General features: G+C 45.7%; 4 non-coding genes across 4 annotated transcripts; 2 read left to right on the top strand and 2 right to left on the bottom strand.

The window, feature by feature from the left end:
* Nucleotides 1-11,247: 11,247 nt before the first annotated feature.
* TRNAI-AAU (transfer RNA isoleucine (anticodon AAU)) lies at nt 11,248-11,321 on the top strand. Its single transcript has one exon. It is a non-coding gene; the product is annotated as a tRNA-Ile (tRNA).
* Nucleotides 11,322-12,426: 1,105 nt separating this feature from the next.
* Nucleotides 12,427-12,498, bottom strand: TRNAC-GCA (transfer RNA cysteine (anticodon GCA)). Its single transcript has one exon. It is a non-coding gene; the product is annotated as a tRNA-Cys (tRNA).
* A 518-nt stretch (nt 12,499-13,016) lies between these two features.
* TRNAI-AAU (transfer RNA isoleucine (anticodon AAU)) lies at nt 13,017-13,090 on the bottom strand. The gene has a single exon. It is a non-coding gene; the product is annotated as a tRNA-Ile (tRNA).
* Nucleotides 13,091-17,846: 4,756 nt separating this feature from the next.
* On the top strand, nt 17,847-17,920 carry TRNAI-AAU (transfer RNA isoleucine (anticodon AAU)). The gene has a single exon. It is a non-coding gene; the product is annotated as a tRNA-Ile (tRNA).
* The last annotated feature ends 1,743 nt before the right edge of the window (nt 17,921-19,663 follow it).

Genomic DNA, 19,663 nt, shown 5'->3' with positions numbered 1-19,663 from the left:
CCGGCCAGTTGTAGTGGAGGAGTGAGCTGGCCGGCCAGTTGTAGTGGAGGAGTGAGCTGGCCGGCCAGTTGTAGTAGAGGAGTGAGCTGGCCGGCCAGTTGTAGTGGAGGAGTGAGCTGGCCGGCCAGTTGTAGTGGAGTGAGTTAGGGAGGAAGGAGGAGGTCGTCTGTGCATCACCGATAAAGATTAAGCCACCCAAGAGGTGGCACGGGCATGAATAGCCCGTAAGGTGCATCACCAGGTAGTTTCGGGCTTCCTACCCCAGACTAGCCTGGTGTGGCCAGGTGTAGTGCAGACAGGTGTGGTGCAGGGAGCGTCAGCACACACAGCCAGGTGTGGGGCAGGGAGCGTCAGCACACACAGCCAGGTGTGGTACACGGAGCGTCAGCACACACAGCCAGGTGTAGTGCAGGGAACGTCAGCACACACAGCCAGGTGTGGTGCAGGGAGAACCAGCACACACAGCCAGGTGTGATGCAGGGAGGGTCAGCACACACAGCCAGGTGTGGTGGAGTCAGGTGTGATGCAGGGAGCGTCAGCACACACAGCCAGGTGTGATGCAGGGAGGGTCAGCACACACAGCCAGGTGTGGTGGAGTCAGGTGTGGTTCAGGGTGCGCCAGCACACACAGCCAGGTGTGGTGCAGGGAGGGTTAGCACACACAGCCAGGTGTGGTGGAGTCAGGTGTGGTTCAGGGTGCGCCAGCACACACAGCCAGGTGTGGTGCAGGGAGGGTTAGCACACACAGCCAGGTGTGGTGGAGTCAGGTGTGGTTCAGGGTGCGCCAGCACACACAGCCAGGTGTGGTGCAGGGAGGGTTAGCACACACAGCCAGGTGTGGTGGAGTCAGGTGTGGTGCAGGGAGCGTCAGCACACACAGCCAGGTGTCGTGCAGGTAGCTTCAGCACACAGCCAGGTGTGGTGGAGTCAGGTGTGGTTCAGGGTGCTCCAGTACACACAGACAGGTGTGGTGCAGGGAGGGTTAGCACACACAGCCAGGTGTGGTGGAGTCAGGTGTGGTTCAGGGTGCGCCAGAACACACAGCCAGGTGTGATGCAGGGAACGTCAGCACACACAGCCAGGTGTCGTGGAGCCAGGTGTGATGCAGGGAACGTCAGCACACACAGCCAGGTGTGGTGCTGCCAGGTGTTGTGCAGGGAGCGTCAGCACCCATGCTAGATGTGGTGCAGGGAGAATCAGCACACACAGCCAGCCAGGTGTGGTGAAGGGAGCGCCAGCACCCACAGCCAGGTCTGGTGCAGCGTGCGCCAGCACACACAGTCAGGTGTGGTCCAGGGAGCGTCAGCACACAGTCAGGTGTGGTGCAGGAAGCGCCAGCACACACAGCCAGGTGTGGTGCAGGAAGCGTCAGCACACACAGCCAGGTGTGGTGCAGGGAGCGTCAGCACACACAGCCAGGTGTCGTGCAGGGAGCGCCAGCACACACAGCCAGGTGTTATGGAGTCAGGTGTGGTTCAGGGTGCGCCAGCACACACAGCCAGGTGTGGTGCACGGAGCACCAGCACACACAGCCAGGTGTGGTGCAGGGAGCGCCAGCACACACAGCCAGGTGTGGTGCAGGGAGCGCCAGCGCACACAGCCAGGTGTGTTGCAGGGAGCGCCAGCACACACAGCCAGGTGTGGTGCAGGGAGCGCCAGCACACACAGCCAGGTGTGGTGCAGGGAGCGCCAGCACACACAGCCAGCCAGGTGTGGTGAAGGGAGCGCCTGCACACACAGCCAGGTGTGGTACAGGGAGCACCAGCACACACAGCCAGGTGTGGTGGCGGAAGTGCCAGCACACAGAGCCATGTGTGGTGCAGGGAGCGCCAGCACTCACACCCAGGTGTGGTGCAGGGAGCGCCAGCACTCACAGCCAGGTGTGGTGCAGGGAGCAATAGCACACATAGCCAGGAGAGGTGCAGCCAGGTGTGGTGCAGGGAGCGACAGCACACACAGCGAGGTGTGATCCAAGGAGCGCCCGCATCCACAGCCAGGGCTGGTGCAGGAAGCACCAGCACACACAGCCAGGTGTGGAGCAGGGAGCGTCAGCACACACAGCCAGGTGTGGTGCAGGGAGCACCAGCACACACAGCCAGCAAGGTGTGGTGCAGGGAGCGTCAGCACACACAGCCAGGTGTGATGCAGGGAGCGTCAGCACTCACAGCCAGGTGTGATGCAGGGAGCGTCAGCACACACAGTCATGTGTGGTGCAGGGAGTGTCTGTACTCACAGCCAGGTGTGGTGCAGGGTGCACCAGCACTCACGACCAGGTGAGGTACAGGGTGCACCAGTACTCACAGCCAGATGTGGAGCAGGGAGCGCCAGCACTCACAGCCAGGTGTGGTGCAGGGTGCACCAGCACTCACAGCCAGGTGTGGAGTAGGGAGCGTCAGCACACACAGCCAGGTGTGGTGCAGGGATCGCCAGCACACATAGAGAGGTGTGGTGCAAGGAGCGCCAGCACCCACAGCCAGGGGTGGTGCAGGGAGCGCCAGCACACACAGCCAGGTGTGGTGCAGGGAGCTCCAGCACTCACAGCCAGGTGTGGAGTAGGGAGCGTCAGCACACATAGCCAGGTGTGGTGCAGGGAGCGCCAGCACACATAGAGAGGTGTGGTGCAAGGAGCGCCAGCACCCACAGCCAGGGGTGGTGCAGGGAGCGCCAGCACACACAACCAGGTGTGGTGCAGGAAGCGCAAGCACACTCAGCCAGGTGTGGTGCAGGGAGCGTCAGCACACACAGCCAGGTGTGGTGCAGGGAGCGTCAGCACTCACAGCCAGGTGTGGTGCAGGGAGCTTCAGCACACACATCCAGGTGTGGTGCAGGGAGCGTCAGCACACACAGCCAGGTGTGGTGCAGGGAGCGTCAGCACACACAACCAGGTGTCGTGCAGGTAGCTTCAGCACAAACAGCGAGGTGTGGTAGAGTCAGGTGTGGTGCAGGGAGCCCCTGCCCACACAGCCAGGTGTGGTGGTGGGAGCACCAGCACACACAGCTAAGTGTGTGGTGCAGGGAGCGCCAGCACACACAGCCAGGTGAGGTGCAGGGAGCACCAGCACACACAGCCAGGTGTGGTCCAGGGAGCATCAGTGTAACAAACTAGGCTTGTTGTAAGAATTATCCAGAATGGTTATCTACACAGGGGAGAATGGGAAGCTGGACCCACGTGGTGACCTGGGGGGATTGACGGTGAAGATAACTGACGCCTTTGTTCACAAGTTTCGTATAATGAATCATTCTATAGTACTCAGTATTTTAGAGAAATTAGCCTTCATTCATTTTGTATTAAAATTGTATTGTGTAATATTCCTGGTTATAGTATCAAGAGTATTCTAATTATTAGGATAATGAGTTAAGTCACCATCAGTGACGTCACGAGCCAAGACTATGCTGTAGCGCGGAGTGACCTCGTCGACCTGGCGGTCACAGGTCAACACAGGTTCCACATTCAGTAATTCTCAAAGGTCAAATAGCCACTTTGTAATCGGGAATAACTCTTCCTTAAGCTTGTGTAATTAACTTCAGTTAAAATCATTCAACCAATCTGGATCATTCAGTGCAACAGAGGTTAGTTGCTAAAACTAAGCCTTGCTAGTAACTTGGTAAAACTTAGACTATGCGGAAGGATACAATGCTCTGGTCTGGGGAAGACCAGACGAGCAGAGACAGTGTGGTTTGAGGAGCAGCTCAGGCAGGTGGCCTTCCATCATCGGCCTCCAGACAGCACGAACATCCAGCTGGTCTTTAGAAGGCAGAGTTGCTGTAAGAGTTTGTAGGGAGTAGGTCAATTCATTGCCTCAAATGTAATGCCAGGGAGTGCTCAGATCAGGGAGTGAACATCTTTAGATTTTGTTTTAGTTTTTTTTTAATAAATTAATTAGCTAGTAATTTGCATTTTTATTATTTTCCATTTCATTGTTTCCATTCTCATGTCCTTGTCACGTGGTCCCCACGAGGCCGAGTTGACTTGGGCGACGATTAAATCACCGAATCAGAATTATCATTCCCGTTGATTTGTAATTAATTCCACACTTAAGATCCAAGGTTATATGATACTAGTGGGGATCAAGCCCCAAAGTTATTGATTGGCATGATCGATCCAGGCCTCGATTATTGCTCAGTGTTGCAGGTCTGGTGGTGGCGGCGGAAAGGTGACCCTAGAGTTTTGCTACAAGTCTATGTCACGTCATACAGGTTGTAGAATCTTAAGTTGTTCAATCGTCTTAAGACCACGTGGCGTGGGGTCGGCTCAGGTGAAAGTTTTGGGGTCCCTTGGTACATAGAACAAAGTATAAAGAACAAAGTTAAAATACGGGCAGAGAGAAAGGGGGAGAAGAGATCGCAAGAACCCCCCCCCCCCCGTGTTACATCAGCACACACAGCCAGGTGTGGTGCAGGGAGCGTCAGCACACACAGGCAGGTGTGGTGGAGCCAGGTGCAGGGAGCGTCAGCACACACAGCCAGGTGTGGTGCAGGGAGCACCAGCACTCACAGCCAGGTGTGGTGGAGGGAACACCAGCAGTCACAGCCAGGTTTGGTGCAGGGAGCGCCAGCACTCACAGCCAGGTGTGGTGCAGGGAGTACCAGGTGTGGTGCAGCTAGGTGTGGTGCAGGGAGCGCCAGCACACACAGCCAGGTTTGGTGCAGGGAGCGTCAGCACACACAGCCAGGTGTGGAGTAGGGAACGTCAGCACACATAGCCAGGTGTGGTGCAGGGAGCGCCAGCACACACAGAGAGGTGTGGTGCAAGGAGCGCTAGCATCCACAGCCAGGGGTGGTGCAGGAAGCGCCAACACACACAGCCAGGTGTGGTGCATCCAGGTGTGGTGCAGGGAGCGTCCGCACACGCAGCCAGGTGTGGTGCAGTGAGCACCAGCAAACATAGCCAGGTGAGGTGCAGGGAGCGTCAGCACACACAGCCATGTGTGGTGCAGGGAACACCAGCACACACAGCCAGGTGTGGTTATCTTGAGATGATTTCGGGGCTTTAGTGTCCCCGCGGCCCGGTCCTCGACCAGGCCTCCACCCCCAGGAAGCAGCCCGTGACAGCTGACTAACTCCCAGGTACCTATTTACTGCTAGGTAACAGGGGCATTCAGGGTGAAAGAAACATTGCCCATTTGTTTCTGCCTCGTTCGGGAATCGAACCCGCGCCACAGAATTACGAGTCCTGCGCGCTATCCACCAGGCTACGAGGCCCCCAGGGAGCAGGGTGCTCCCTGGTGCAGGGAGTTGGAAGTTGGAAGACAGCTATTGTAGTCCCAATATACAAAAAGGGTGACAAGCAAGAGGCACTGAACAACAGGCCAGTTTCCCTAACTTGTATACCATGCAAGGTGATGGAAAAGATCGTGAGAAATAGGCTCGTACGTTTAATATAATTCTATGACCAAGTAAGAAAGAGAAGGGTGGGCAGATTGCATTTTCTTGGACTGTCAGAAAACCATTGACACAGTACCCCATAAAAGGCTGTTACAAAAGTTGGAGCAACAGGCAGGAGTAAAAGGTAAGGTGCTCCAGTGGATAAGGGAGTATCTAAGCAACAGGAAACAGTGAGTAACTGTGTGGGGAGAGACATTAAAGTGGCGAGATGTCACGAGCAGAGTCCTACAGGGCTCTGTACTTGGACCCATCCTGTTTCTAATATATGTAAATGATCTTCCGTAGGTTATAGACTCATTCCTCTCAATATTTGCTGATGATACAAACATTATGAGAAGAATCAAGACAGATAAAGATAGACAGAGACTACAGGATGACATGGACAAACTGGAGGAATGGGCTTGAAAATGGCTGCTAAAGTTCAACTCAGGAAAGTGTAAAGTAATGAAATTAGGCGAAGGGAGCAGGAGGCTGAACACAAGGTACCATCTGGGAGGTGAAATCCTGCAAGAGTCAAATAGAAAGAAAGATCTAGGGGTTGATATCATACCGAACCTGTCCCCAGAGGCCCACATCAAAAGGATATCATCAGCGGCATATGCTAGAATGGCCAACATAAGAACTGCCTTTAGAAACTTGTGTAAGAATGGGTGAAAGAAACTCTGCCCATTTGTTTTCCGTCATCGTCGGGGATCGAACCCAGGTCCCCAGGATTACGAGTCTTCACAATAGAACGCTGAGTGCTGTCGACTCAGCCACCAGGCGCCCCTTGTGAATGGAAGGTAATTATCGGGAGAAAACGCCAAGCCATTTCGACTATATAGCACTTGGAAAGGATCAGGATAAGGATATGGGATGGGACGAGGGGGAAAGGAATGGTGCCCAATCACTTGGACGGTCGGTAGGGGATTGAACGCCGACCTGCATGAAGCGAGACCGTCGCTCTACCGTCCAGGCCAACCTTGTGAAGGGAAGCATAGTAAGCGCTAACAGATAGTGAAAGCTGCCAGAGACTGACTCGCATATAAGTGCAGTTGACCTAGTTTATAACTCTTTAATAAATGACATCGCATGAGTCTGCTGGCGAGTGTCTGCTGCCACTAGGAAAATCCACTTAAACAGTTAATAAGATTTTCAGTGGTATAATTAAGGGAGCTACGTGTTTGTGTGTCCTGGTTACTGAGTGAAGCGTTACTAGTAGGTCTGGAAATATTATATATTCATACACTTATGATTGTGTGGAGTTGTACCAAGCGTGGAGTGTTTATTTTTGTACTTTGTGAATAGTAATAACGTATCGAGGAGCTTTTATGGTTAACTGATGGGATTTTGTTTATTTTGAGACTCAGAGTAAATATTAGATAAGTGACTTAGAACAAGCCACTGTGAACAGTGACTTGTTCACAGTAACAAAACCACTGTTCACAGTGGTTTGTTCACAGTAACAAGCCACTGTGTACAGTCCTGTTAACAATATATGTTCAGAAGGAGGTTGATAGTTCAGAGTAGCTTATCAGCTATAACGTTGGAACGAGATGCATTTTATACAACGAGATACATTTTATACAACGAGATACATTTTATACAACGAAATACATTTTATACAACGAGATACATTTTATACAACGAGATACATTGCGTGACAGTACTATGTCATGCAACTTACAGAGAACATTCACTCACGGACCATCCCAAGTTCCTCAGTAATCAAGAGACTGATGACATCACCAGGTGTTACTGACGACACCAAACAACAGGTTGGTACGACTCTTTACGTCGTAAAGTCACTAATTAACACATTGTGGAAGTGGGACGAGGACAACAATAGGACCACCAGTCTCATGGAGGAACAACACCCAGACGATGGCTGCTGCTGACACAAGGAGCATTAGGTTTCTCAGCTGGAATATTCGCAGTATCAACAAAACACTGAATGATCTAATTACACATGTTACCAGTAACAACATAGATATAATTGCTATACAGGAGCCCTACACGTCCAACATGATAAACAAAACCCCACCAAAGATCAGAGGGTATGCATCCTATACTAACAGTAACGCCACAGGCCTATTAACATACATCGGAAGTGATATACCACACATTCTTGTGAGCACGTCACACACAATGTACACACACAGTATATTCACTTTAATATAAAAACTGCAGCAGGCCACTTCTCATTCCTCAACGTATATGCCAGAAGCCAGAAACTCAATGTAATATTGCTTCCAGATCTAGACAATCATGGGACAATATACATGGGAGATTTTAATGCTAGACATATTACGCTAGGAGACATTACTAACAACGATAATGGATGCAAATTTGTCAAACATATTAACTGTGTACACTACGGATACCCAAACTTCTTTATTGGGAGGCAGACTTGATTACGTAATGGGTAGAAACCTTGTGCAAGATAGGATGGAATGTTCGTTGGTAAATCACTTGGTTAGTGATCACTATGCAGTTTCTGCTTCCAATGAGGTACAGTGTGATGTACCTCATAGACATCAGAGACGGAAAATGAATATTCTATATGGTTTGCATGACCACTTTATTAGGTTTATTTCAAAATGGTATCAAGATTACACAATAACGAATGTACAAGCTGTGTCCAGAGATCGCGTTGATGATCTACTACCTACTACGACACTTTTTTTTTTTTATAAAAGAAACCACAATGTACAAACAGAAAACCACATACACATAAAAACAAGAGTACATACAGGATACGCAGAATACAATAATACAACATGTAAAGAACCTAAACACAAGAAGAATCAAAAGTTAGATACACATGATACAAAGCATACAACTAACCCCAACACGGGCACATAATACAGAACAAAAATCAGAACAGGACACATAACCAGGACAAGAAACACAAAGCATTAATAACAGAACAGAACCACACAGGGAACCGTAAGTATAAAAACAAAGTGTATAAAAAAACACATGCAAACGACCAGAAGGCCGTAAGGACGCAAGTACATAATGTAAACTATCCCCACACCAAGCACACCAATATAGCAGCACAACCAACCACGCATAAGACACACAGGGCCGGAAGTATAAAACCACACAGAACATATACAGAAAGACAAAACCCGCCCCACCCCACAACAACGCACCCATCCGCAAGCAACACCACAACACACAGTAATCAATTTGGAAGATATTTCTCAGGGAATTTCCGCTTCTAAGCCTCCCATATCAAATACTCCTGTTCGGTCGGGGAACGGCCCTCACGACACCGAGGGTACGTCATATACTCAGGGACCACCAAATCCGGCGGAAGCGTTCGCCCCCAACCAGAGGACACTGAAGACGAAGAACTAGTCAGATGAGGCAGGAACACCGCCGCCGAGGAAGCAGGAGATACCGGAACAACGGGCGGAGCTTGCCGAGGCGGCAACACCGCCTCTAACAAAGCAGGAGACGCAGAAGAAATGGCCGGAGACGTGTGGGACGGCAACACCGCCGCCGACGAAACAGGGGACGGGGGAAGGGACACGGAATACTTAGAGCGAGCAATTTTCTTCGGCACCACCACCAGGTCGCCACGCCCACTCTCAACCTCGCAAGGGGAAATCACCCCCCACGAGGAACTGGAACCATCCGATGCCGGCGATGCACCCAAATCAAGAGTCACAGGCCCCACACCGGCCCCCACCCCTACAGCAAGAGCCACACCAGGGCCCCCACCATCCACCGGTAACACACCAGCACCAGATGCACCATCCTCGCACTCCACACTCCGCACAGGTCGCAGCAAATATCAACACATGCTGCATCCTTACATTCCTCTGACCAGGTACGAGAAGGCTAAGTACCCGTATCCGTATGTGAACGCTTGGGGACAGGCCGTTGATCATCGGAGCTATCACCCTCTGAAGGAGGCACCCGAGAAGAGCCGGAGGCAGACTGCCCCCCAACCGGGGGAGCACGACCCCACAGAATGTCAGCCTCAACGACACGGGGGACGAGACCGCCACCCACAGAGGAGACAGGAGAAGGAACAGGTGCGGCCGGGGAAGGGGGAAGGGATCAACACAGATGAGGGAGCCTGCAGCGACGTCGAAGGCGACAGAGGCGCAGAGGCGGAAACAGGTGCAGAAGTTGTCGGAAGTAAAGAGACAGACTGCGGGGGCGGAGCCGCACACACCACCACCTCGTTGTGTACACCACCATCGACACATGCCGGGCCAGCAGGCGAGGAATGCAGAACCACCACCGGGTCAGCAGGCGGCGGGGAAACCTCCCCACCCACTCCATCACGAGACGACAGGTCCTGCGCCACTAACGGGGGAAAATCCTCTTCTCGGAACAGATTAATTAACAGGTGCAGCCGCGACCCCAGTGCAAGCGGCTGCCAGGTGCCCCTCAAGGCCACAACGAAAAGAGAAGCGTGGCTGCCCTGCATAGAATGCACGCAGAGCGTACCCAAGCAAGGTAACCGTGGAGGGAACCAGGGACTTGAGTCTCAAGGCGAGAGTGCGTTTACCATAAGAGACCCCACGCCACCTGCCGGAAGAGACGGAGTTCATACGGAGGGATACCACTGTACCATATTGACCTAAGCAGGGCCTCCTAAAACTCGAAGGGCACACTATGCAATGCAACATAGGTAACAGAGCCGCAGCGGTCGGAAATGGCAACCGTACCGCCGTCCCCAGGGAGGGTCAATGTTCGTCCATCATAGCAGGCTACGAACTCCTTGTACACCGCCGCGGAGTTAAACTTCACTACTGCTCGGTGGGTCGTCAGGAGATGGAGCCCGTACACCTCGTCCACACGAACACGTAACATGTCCAACAACACAACCTCAAGAGCAAGGTATGAAGCACGTCCTGAAAACTCCAAATCAACGGTCTCCGTCCGGCGAACAGGGAGAAGGGAAGGGGGTCCCCATGGCGCCGACACGCTAAACAGCATCCTCCGTCAGGCAGCTCCAGGCAACAACTCAGTTATTGACTTTTACATTCATTTCAGTTGTGCTACCATCGGGCTGGTAAACAATAACAGTACTTCTCACCCTCCGTTTAACTGAATCAGTGATCCATCGGTGTTAATGGGCTCTAAAGTAAATTTTATGTGCAAGAGAATGTAATGACCGCAAAGCTATGAGATGTCAAAGTCTAGCAACTCTTAAAGAATTAGTGACTTAAATTTAAAGCCTCAAACTTAGAGCACAATTCAATTCAATTTCTTTATTATGCACCCCATACCCATCCCATGGGCGGTGGAGTAAAGGGTTACAGAGGCACATAATTGGTTCAGGAACTCAACCCCTTAGTTCGTTTAGCTAAGCAAATAACAGTCTTTTGACGCTAGTTACACAATTATTAATGTTATATATACTCGTACTCATACTCATACACACTTAGAACACTCCAGGACATTTGGCTACTCTTTTATTCAAACACAAGGTATTATTTGAGCGTTAGATTTACATTTCAACATTAGACAAGCAATACAAGTGCTTAGACAATACTTGTGTTTACAATAAACAAAAAGAACACAGTTTATGGAAAAGTGTTTGTTGAGTAAACAGTCCAATTTAAAATTGATGTTTGTTAGCTAATATGAACCCTCAAACTCACAGTGGTTATAGATAAGGGCATGGAAGGCGACCATGACTATTAAAAAAAAAATGAAAAACACTGTTAGTCTATTGGTGTTCGACTTGATCCACACACACTTTATATTTCATTTTGTCTAGATCTCCATACAAGGTGACTGTCAGTGGGACCACATCTGGCAGTGTACTGATTTTGTTACATGGCTCATACAAGTGTTTTGTTTGATACATTTATTTTTTATATATATAATATCGGCTTGTTTTCTAAACCTAACGGCCTGTTAGCTCAGTTGGTTAGAGCGCCGTGCTAATAACGCGGATGTCGTGGGTTCGATCCCCATACAGGCCAGAAGGTTTTCTCAAGGAAGTGTTGTTTTACCTGATTAACCAGGCTGTGAGTCATACGTCAGGCTGCAAGCAGTAGCTGCGTCAAACATTCTGGTTCACTACTTTAGCAACCATGAGGCCTGGTTGGGGACCGGGCCGCTGGGACGTTGAGCCCCGAAATCATTGCAAGGAAACCGAAAGGTGGTTCCTGTTCACACTCCACTGCAGCTTGCTTTGGTTTCGTCTGAGATTTCTTGTCTATAATGACACTTTTTATATTTGATAGTGCAAGATTATGTGCAACATGTCTATATTTACTGCAAGCTTGCTTGACAAGAATATCAACTTTATTTTTATGTTCTTTGGATCTCAATCATGTGAGGAGAACCACAACAATTTGACTCTGACCCCTTTAGTTAAGTATGCACATTTCTGAGGTTGAGCGAAAAACAGAATAGGGAAAATAACTTTAATAATTAAGATAATACGTAGAGTAAATAAGAGCTAATTAAACATTTAATAAAATAAACTGCAGTGAAGAACACTAACTTATATGAGTAAATATATAAGTTAATCCCTGGTGACAATAATAGAGTAAAACTAATCTGTAGTAAGTGGCCACATTAATGAACTTTAAAATAAAAGACTAGAACGTATATCTGTGTCTGGCTTCAAAGACAAGCAAGTTACAGTTTGATTGTAACTTATTAAGAGTTTGTAATGAGAAAAATAGGGAGAGAATTTGAGATAATTAAGCTTTCTGCTGCAACATTTTCAGTCATTTTCCACATTAAGAAAAACCAACAGTTTAACGTGTTGGGTGGATGGATACCCAATCATTGACACATTGGTATTTGTGTTACTGTTGCGCTATGTTGCTGGATACTTTAGATTCTTGAAATCACGTCTTGCTTGTGTAATTCTGTATCAATTTTGTGGCCAAAGAATACAATTTAAAATAATATATATATATAATTTACGCTAATTTTAACTTTTTTTGTAATAGTGTACAAACAGCGCTTCTGTTAATTACAATGCAGTAATTGTTATTCCAGTGCAATTGTACATGAAGTGTAAACTATAACGTGGAAATTGTAGTACTCTGATTTAAATGTTTTCATAAAACAAGGGGGCACCCGGGATTGAACCAGGGACCTCTCGATCTGCAGTCGAATGCTCTACCACTGAGCTACACCCCCTATGGAGAGTAGTGTGTGTGTTGAGCTCAACGCATATAATAGTTACAAATTTATTATATATATATATATATTTATATATATATATATATATATATATATATATATATATATATATATATATATACATATATATATATATATATATATATATATATATATATATATATATATATATATATATATATATATGTATGTATTGGAAGCGTTATTATGGCAGATATTTATTTATTTACCATTTAACAAAATGTAAATTAATTTTATATACATCGCTGAACGAGATGCGTACACTTCTCAGTGTATTTATGTATTGTGTCCTTGGACAATTCTAAGTTCTGATAAATTTTATGATGATAAATATTCTTAAATATTTTAATGTTACAAACTTTCTAATTCTTGAGTGATGCTATATAACGTCATAAACTAGAGTTACTTATGGGAATGAATTAAAGTAGCTAAAAAATGTGAAATATTACTGTTACTATTTAGGTACAAAATGACATTTCACAGAGAAAGCCTCCTGACCCGTATGGGGATCTAACCCACGACATCCGCGTTATTAGCATGGCGCTCTAACCAACTGAGCTAACAGGCCGATATGTAAATTTACTCGGTTGGTCAATAAGTTTAAAGTAACTTAGTTTGATATTCGAAAATGCTTTAGATAAATAATTTATAACAATTTACATAAATACATTTTTCTATACATATGTTTATATCAAGGAAATACATCCGAGATATTGTGGTGAAACACGAAAACGTTCTGAATTTTTGTTTCATTTTCCTGTGATTTTCATTATTTCTGTGTTGTTTACTAGGATTTCTCTGGCGATGGTTTGGTTGTGGGAAGAGATTATATGTTCCTAAAAGAAGCCCTGTTGCTTATGCATCGTTAAACGCCTAGAAAGTGATGTTGTTGTCTTGCCTATATACTGTTTTTTTTGGAGCTTACAGTCCCCAAGTGGGTATTTGAAGGCATAGACGACGTTGGTCTCTTTTAAAGCGTTCTGTTTTGTGTCTGGAGAGTTTCTCATGAGTAGGCTGGCCGTTTTTCTGGTTTTATAGTAAATCGTCAGTTGTATCCTCTGATTTTTGTCTGTAGGGATAACGTTTCTATTAACAATATCTTTCATGGCCATTTCCTCCGTTTTATGAGCTGTGGAAAAGAAGTTCCTGTAAAATAGTCTAATAGGAGGTATAGGTATTGTGTTGGTTGTCTCTTCAGAGGTTGCATGGCGTTTCACTTTCCTTCTTATGATGTCTTCAACGAAACCATTGGAGAAGCCGTTGTTGACTAGGACCTGCCTTACCCTACAGAGTTCTTCGTCGACTTGCTTCCATTCTGAGCTGTGGCTGAGAGCATGGTCGACATATGCGTTAACAACACTCCTCTTGTACCTATCTGGGCAGTCGCTTTTGGCATTTAGGCACATTCCTATGTTCGTTTCCTTAGTGTAGACTGCAGTGTGGAAACCTCCGCTCTTTTCCATGACTGTTACATCTAGAAAGGGCAGCATACCATCCTTTTCCATCTCGTAAGTGAAACGCAGCACGGAACTCCGCTCAAATGCCTCCTTCAGCTCCTGCAGATGTCTGACATCAGGTACCTGTGTAAAAATGTCGTCAACATACCTGCAGTATATGGCCGGTTTCAAGTTCATGTCGACTAAGACTTTTTGCTCGATGGTACCCATGTAGAAGTTTGCAAACAGGACACCTAGGGGAGAACCCATGGCGACCCCATCTACTTGCTTATACATGTGCCAATCCGGGCTCAAGAAGGGTGCCTCTTTAGTACAAGCTTGGAGTAGTTTCCTTAGGATATCTTCTGGTATGTCAAGAGGAGTACAGGCTGGATCACGATACACTCTGTCGGCTATCATCCCGATTGTCTCGTCCACTGGTACGTTAGTGAACAGCGATTCTACGTCCAACGAGGCTCTTATTCCTGTGGCCCGTGTGCCCCGCAGTAAGTCAACAAATTCCTTTGGCGACTTCAGGCTGAAGGCGCAAGGGACATAAGGAGTCAGCAGGCCGTTGAGTCGCTTCGCTAGTCTGTACGTGGGTGTGGGTATCTGGGTAATGATTGGCCGAAGTGGGTTTCCAGGCTTGTGTGTCTTGACATTTCCATACGCATATCCAGGTTTATATTCCCCAATAATCTTTGGCAGGTGGAGTCCTGATTTCGTTTCGCCAGATATTCGTCTTTTTAAGAATGACGTATATTTTGGCGACTTGTCACCTCTTCTGACAACTATCTCCTTGTTCTCACGAAAGGCTTTTGGCTGCCGCTTTGAGCTCGGGGAACAGTATGGTGCTTCTGTAATTGCCTCGATTCTTTCCTCCTTCCGCAATAAGTTCTGCTTGTAAGGTATCTTTGGTTGTGACCTTCTTTTGCGTCACGAGGTCGAATATGTCGTCCAACAGAATTTCCAACTCCACTTTACGGGCCATCTCACTCGGTCTGGACATAACGTGACAGTTTATGCCCAGATTTAGGAGAGTGACTTGGTCCTCAGGGAGGTTAATTCCTGCAAGGTTCAGGAAGCCATCTTTTGGTCGTGGAATTGCCATAGGTCCTCCATATAACGTTGTTAGTTTCTTGATAATCCTTGTTTCAGTGCTGAGGTGATGTTGGTCTGTGAGGATGTCGAGGTGTTGTTCAATGCGGGTACGGATACTTTCGTCGATGTTGCTATTTCTCCACTCGTTCGTAGCATGAAGTAGTTGCGTTTTGTTGTCTTTGATTTCATTCTCTGCCTTGTATATCTGATCACGAACCAGATCCTGGCGATATTTTATCGTGAAGGCTTGATTCCTTGCTGCTGGGTCGTGCGTTTTAATATTAGTATATTTTTAATATTAGTATATTTGCCCGTGTGCCCCGCAGTAAAGGGGTAAGGAAGGACACTACAGCCAAATTGAAAGCAAATGTCAGCAGACTAATCGAAACTGTGAACGCCAAGAAATCAGGACTCCACCTGCCAAAGATTATTGGGGAATATAAACCTGGATATGCGTATGGAAATGTCAAGACACACAAGCCTGGAAACCCACTTCGGCCAATCATTAGCCAGATACCCACACCCACGTACAGACTGGCGAAGCGACTCAACGGCCTGCTAACTCCTTACGTCCCTTGCGCCTTCAGCATGAAGCCGCCAAAGGAATTTGTTGACTTACTGCGGGGCACACGGGCCACAGGAATAAGAGCCTCGTTGGACGTAGAATCGCTGTTCACTAACGTACCAGTGGACGAGACAATTGGGATGATAGCCGACAGAGTGTATCGTGATCCAGCCTGTACTCCTCTTGACATACCAGAAAATATCCTAAGGAAACTACTCCAAGCTTGTACTAAAGAGGCACCCTTCTTGAGCCCGGATGGGCTCATGTATAAGCAAGTAGATGGGGTCGCCATGGGTTCTCCCCTAGGTGTCCTGTTTGCAAACTTCTACATGGGTACCATCGAGCAAAAAGTCTTAGTCGACATAAACATGAAACCGGCCATATACTGCAGGTATGTTGACGACATTTTTACACAGGTACCTGATGTCAGACATTTGCAGGAGTTGAAGGAGGCATTTGAGTGGAGTTCCGTGCTGCGTTTCACTTACGAGATGGAAAAGGATGGGAAGCTGCCCTTTCTAGATGTAACAGTCATGGAAAAGAGCGGAGGTTTCCACACTGCAGTCTACACTAAGGAAACGAACATAGGAATGTGCCTAAATGTCAAAAACGACTGCCCAGATAGGTACAAGAGGAGTGTTGTTAACGCATATGTCGACCGTGCTCTCAGCCACAGCTCAGAATGGAAGCAAGTCGACGATGAACTCTGCAGGGTAAGGCAGGTCCTAGTCAACAACGGCTTCTCCAATGGTTTCGTCGAAGACATCATAAGAAGGAAATTGAAACGCCATGCAACCTCTGAAGAGACAACCAACACAACACCTATACCCCCTATTAGACTATTTTACAGGAACTACTTTTCCACAGCTCATAAAACGGAGGAAAGGGTCCTGAAAGATATTGTTAATAGAAACGTTATCCCTACAGACAAAAATCAGAGGATACAACTGACGATTCACTATAAAACCAGAAAAACGGCTAGCCTACTCATGAGAAACTCTCCAGACACAAAACAGAACGCTTTAAAAGAGACTAACGTCGTCTATGCCTTCAAATGCCCTCTTGGGGACTGTAAGCTCCAAAAAACCCAGTATATAGGCAAGACAACAACATCTCTTTCCAGGCGTTTAACGATGCATAAGCAACAGGGCTCCATTATGGAACATATAATCTCTTCCCACAACCAAACCATCGCCAGAGAAATCCTAGTAAACAACACAGAAATCATCGATAGATACAGCGATTGCAGGCGGCTTGACGTTTGCGAGGCATTACACATCAAGAAGTCAACACCAGCAATCAACAGCCAATTAATGCACAACTATATTCTACCCACCTCAAGACTCCGCTCCAATATAGAAGCATCAAGAAATATGGACCAATAGGCTTTCTACAATCACTTCTATTCAGTACCCATTGTTTCATGTTCTGGCTTGTGTTGATGAAATTAATACCTTATTAAATACCACCTCACCCCATCCACCTCACTCAAATGTAGATATAAACAAAACCGGAGATGTTCTATTCTATTCAGTAAGTTCTATTCAGTTGTGTTTGTGTTAACTAAAGTCTTTGAAAATGTAATAAGTTTTACGAAACGCGCTCAAGTGTCGCGTCAGACTAGAAATAAAAATGAATTTTGGAGAATTGATTTTTGAATTACCTCCAACAGTGAAAAGAAATGTACGAAAGATTGAGAAAATTCGTGTTAGAATTATTAATCTTACTTTTTCGGTCATATTTAATAATATATGTCTACAGGAAAGACTGCTACCAAAATATACTAATATATATATATATATATATATATATATATATATATATATATATATATATATATATATATATATATATATATATATATATGTATATATATATATATATATATATATATATATATATATATATATATATATATATATATATATATATATATATATATATGTACACACATATATATATATGTATGTATATAAAGAGCCCAAAAGAATAATCGCAAGCACGTGATTCGATTTTACGTAAGTATCCACTAGGAAAATGAAACAAAAATTCCGAACGTTTTCGTGTTTCACCACATTATCTCGGATGTATTTCCTTGATATAAACATATGTATAGAAAAATGTATTTATGTAAATGGTTATAAATTATTTATCTAAAGCATTTTCGAATATCAAACTAAGTTACTTTAAACTTATTGACCTACCGAGTAAATTTACATATCGGCCTGTTAGCTCAGTTGGTTAGAGCGCCATGCTAATAACGCGGATGTCGTGGGTTCGATCCCCATACGGGTCAGGAGGCTTTCTCTGTGAAATGTCATTTTGTACCTAAATAGTAACAGTAATATTTCACATTTTTTAGCTACTTTAATTCATTCCCATAAGTAACTCTAGTTTATGACGTTATATAGCATCACTCAAGAATTAGAAAGTTTGTAACATTAAAATATTTAAGAATATTTATCATCATAAAATTTACCAGAGTTTAGAATTGTCCAAGGACGCAAGACATAAATACACTGAGGAGTGTATGCATCTCGTTCAGCGGTGTATATAAAATGAATTTACATTTTGTTAAATGGTAAATAAATAAATATCTGTCATAATAACGCTTCCAATACATATATATATATATATATATATATATATATATATATATATATATATATATATATATATATATATATATATATATATATATATATATATATATATATATATATATATATATATATATATATATATATATATATATATATATATTAATAAATATGACCGAAAAAGTAATATTAATAATTCTAACACGAATTTTCTCAATCTTTCGTACATTTCTTTTCACTGTTGGAGGTAAATCAAAAATCAATTCTCCAAAATTCATTTTTATTTCTAGTCTGACGCGACACGAGCGCGTTTCGTAAAACTTATTACATTTTCAAAGACTTTAGTTTACAAATGCACAACTGAATTGAACTTACGCATCTCCGATTTTATATCTACATTTGAGTGAGGTGGATAGGGTGAGGTGGCATTAATAGGGTATTAATTTCATCAACACAAGACAGAACAAGAAGTGGTATTAATAGGGTATTAATTTCATCAACACAAGACAGAACACGAAACAATGGGTATTGAATAGAAGTGTTTGTAGAAAGCCTATTGGTCCATATTTCTTGATGCTTCTATATTGGAGCGGAGTCTTGAGGTGGGTAGAATAAAGTTGTGCATTAATTGGCTGTTGATTGCTGGTGTTGACTTCTTCATGTGTAGTGCCTCGCAAACGTCAAGCCGCCTGCTATCGCTGTATCTATCGATGATTTCTGTGTTGTTTACTAGGATTTCTCTGGCGATGGTTTGGTTGTGGGAAGAGATTATATGTTCCTTAATGGAGCCCTGTTGCTTATGCATCGTTAAACGCCTAGAAAGAGATGTTGTTGTCTTGCCTATATACTGGGTTTGTACGCCACGTTGGACGTAGAATCGCTGTTTACCAACGTACCTGTGGACGAGACAATCGGGATGATAGCCGACAGAGTGTATCGTGATCTAGCCTGTACTCCTCTTGACATGCCAGAAAATATTCTGAGGAAACTACTCCAAGCTTGTACTAAAGAGGCACCCTTCTTGAGCCCGGATGGGCACATGTATAAGCAAGTAGATGGGGTCGCCATGGGTTCTCCCCTAGGTGTCCTGTTTGCAAACTTCTACATGGGTACCATCGAGCAAAAAGTCTTAGTCGACATGAACTTGAAACCGGCCATATACTGCAGGTATGTTGACGACATTTTTACACAGGAACCTGATGTCAGACATCTGCAGGAGCTGAAGGAGGCATTTGAGCAGAGTTCCGTGTTGCGTTTCACTTACGAGATGGAAAAGGATGGGAAGCTGCCCTTTCTAGATGTAACAGTCATGGAAAAGAGCGGAGGTTTCCACACTGCAGTCTACACTAAGGAAACAAACAAAGGAATGTGCCTAAATGCCAACAGCGACTGTCCAGACAGGTACAAGAGGAGTGTTGTTAACGCATATGTCGACCGTG

Source organism: Procambarus clarkii, chromosome 84 (assembly GCF_040958095.1).
Source record: "Procambarus clarkii isolate CNS0578487 chromosome 84, FALCON_Pclarkii_2.0, whole genome shotgun sequence".
NCBI classification, from domain to species: Eukaryota; Metazoa; Arthropoda; class Malacostraca; order Decapoda; family Cambaridae; genus Procambarus; species Procambarus clarkii.
This window is presented reverse-complemented; position numbering and strand designations above follow the sequence as displayed.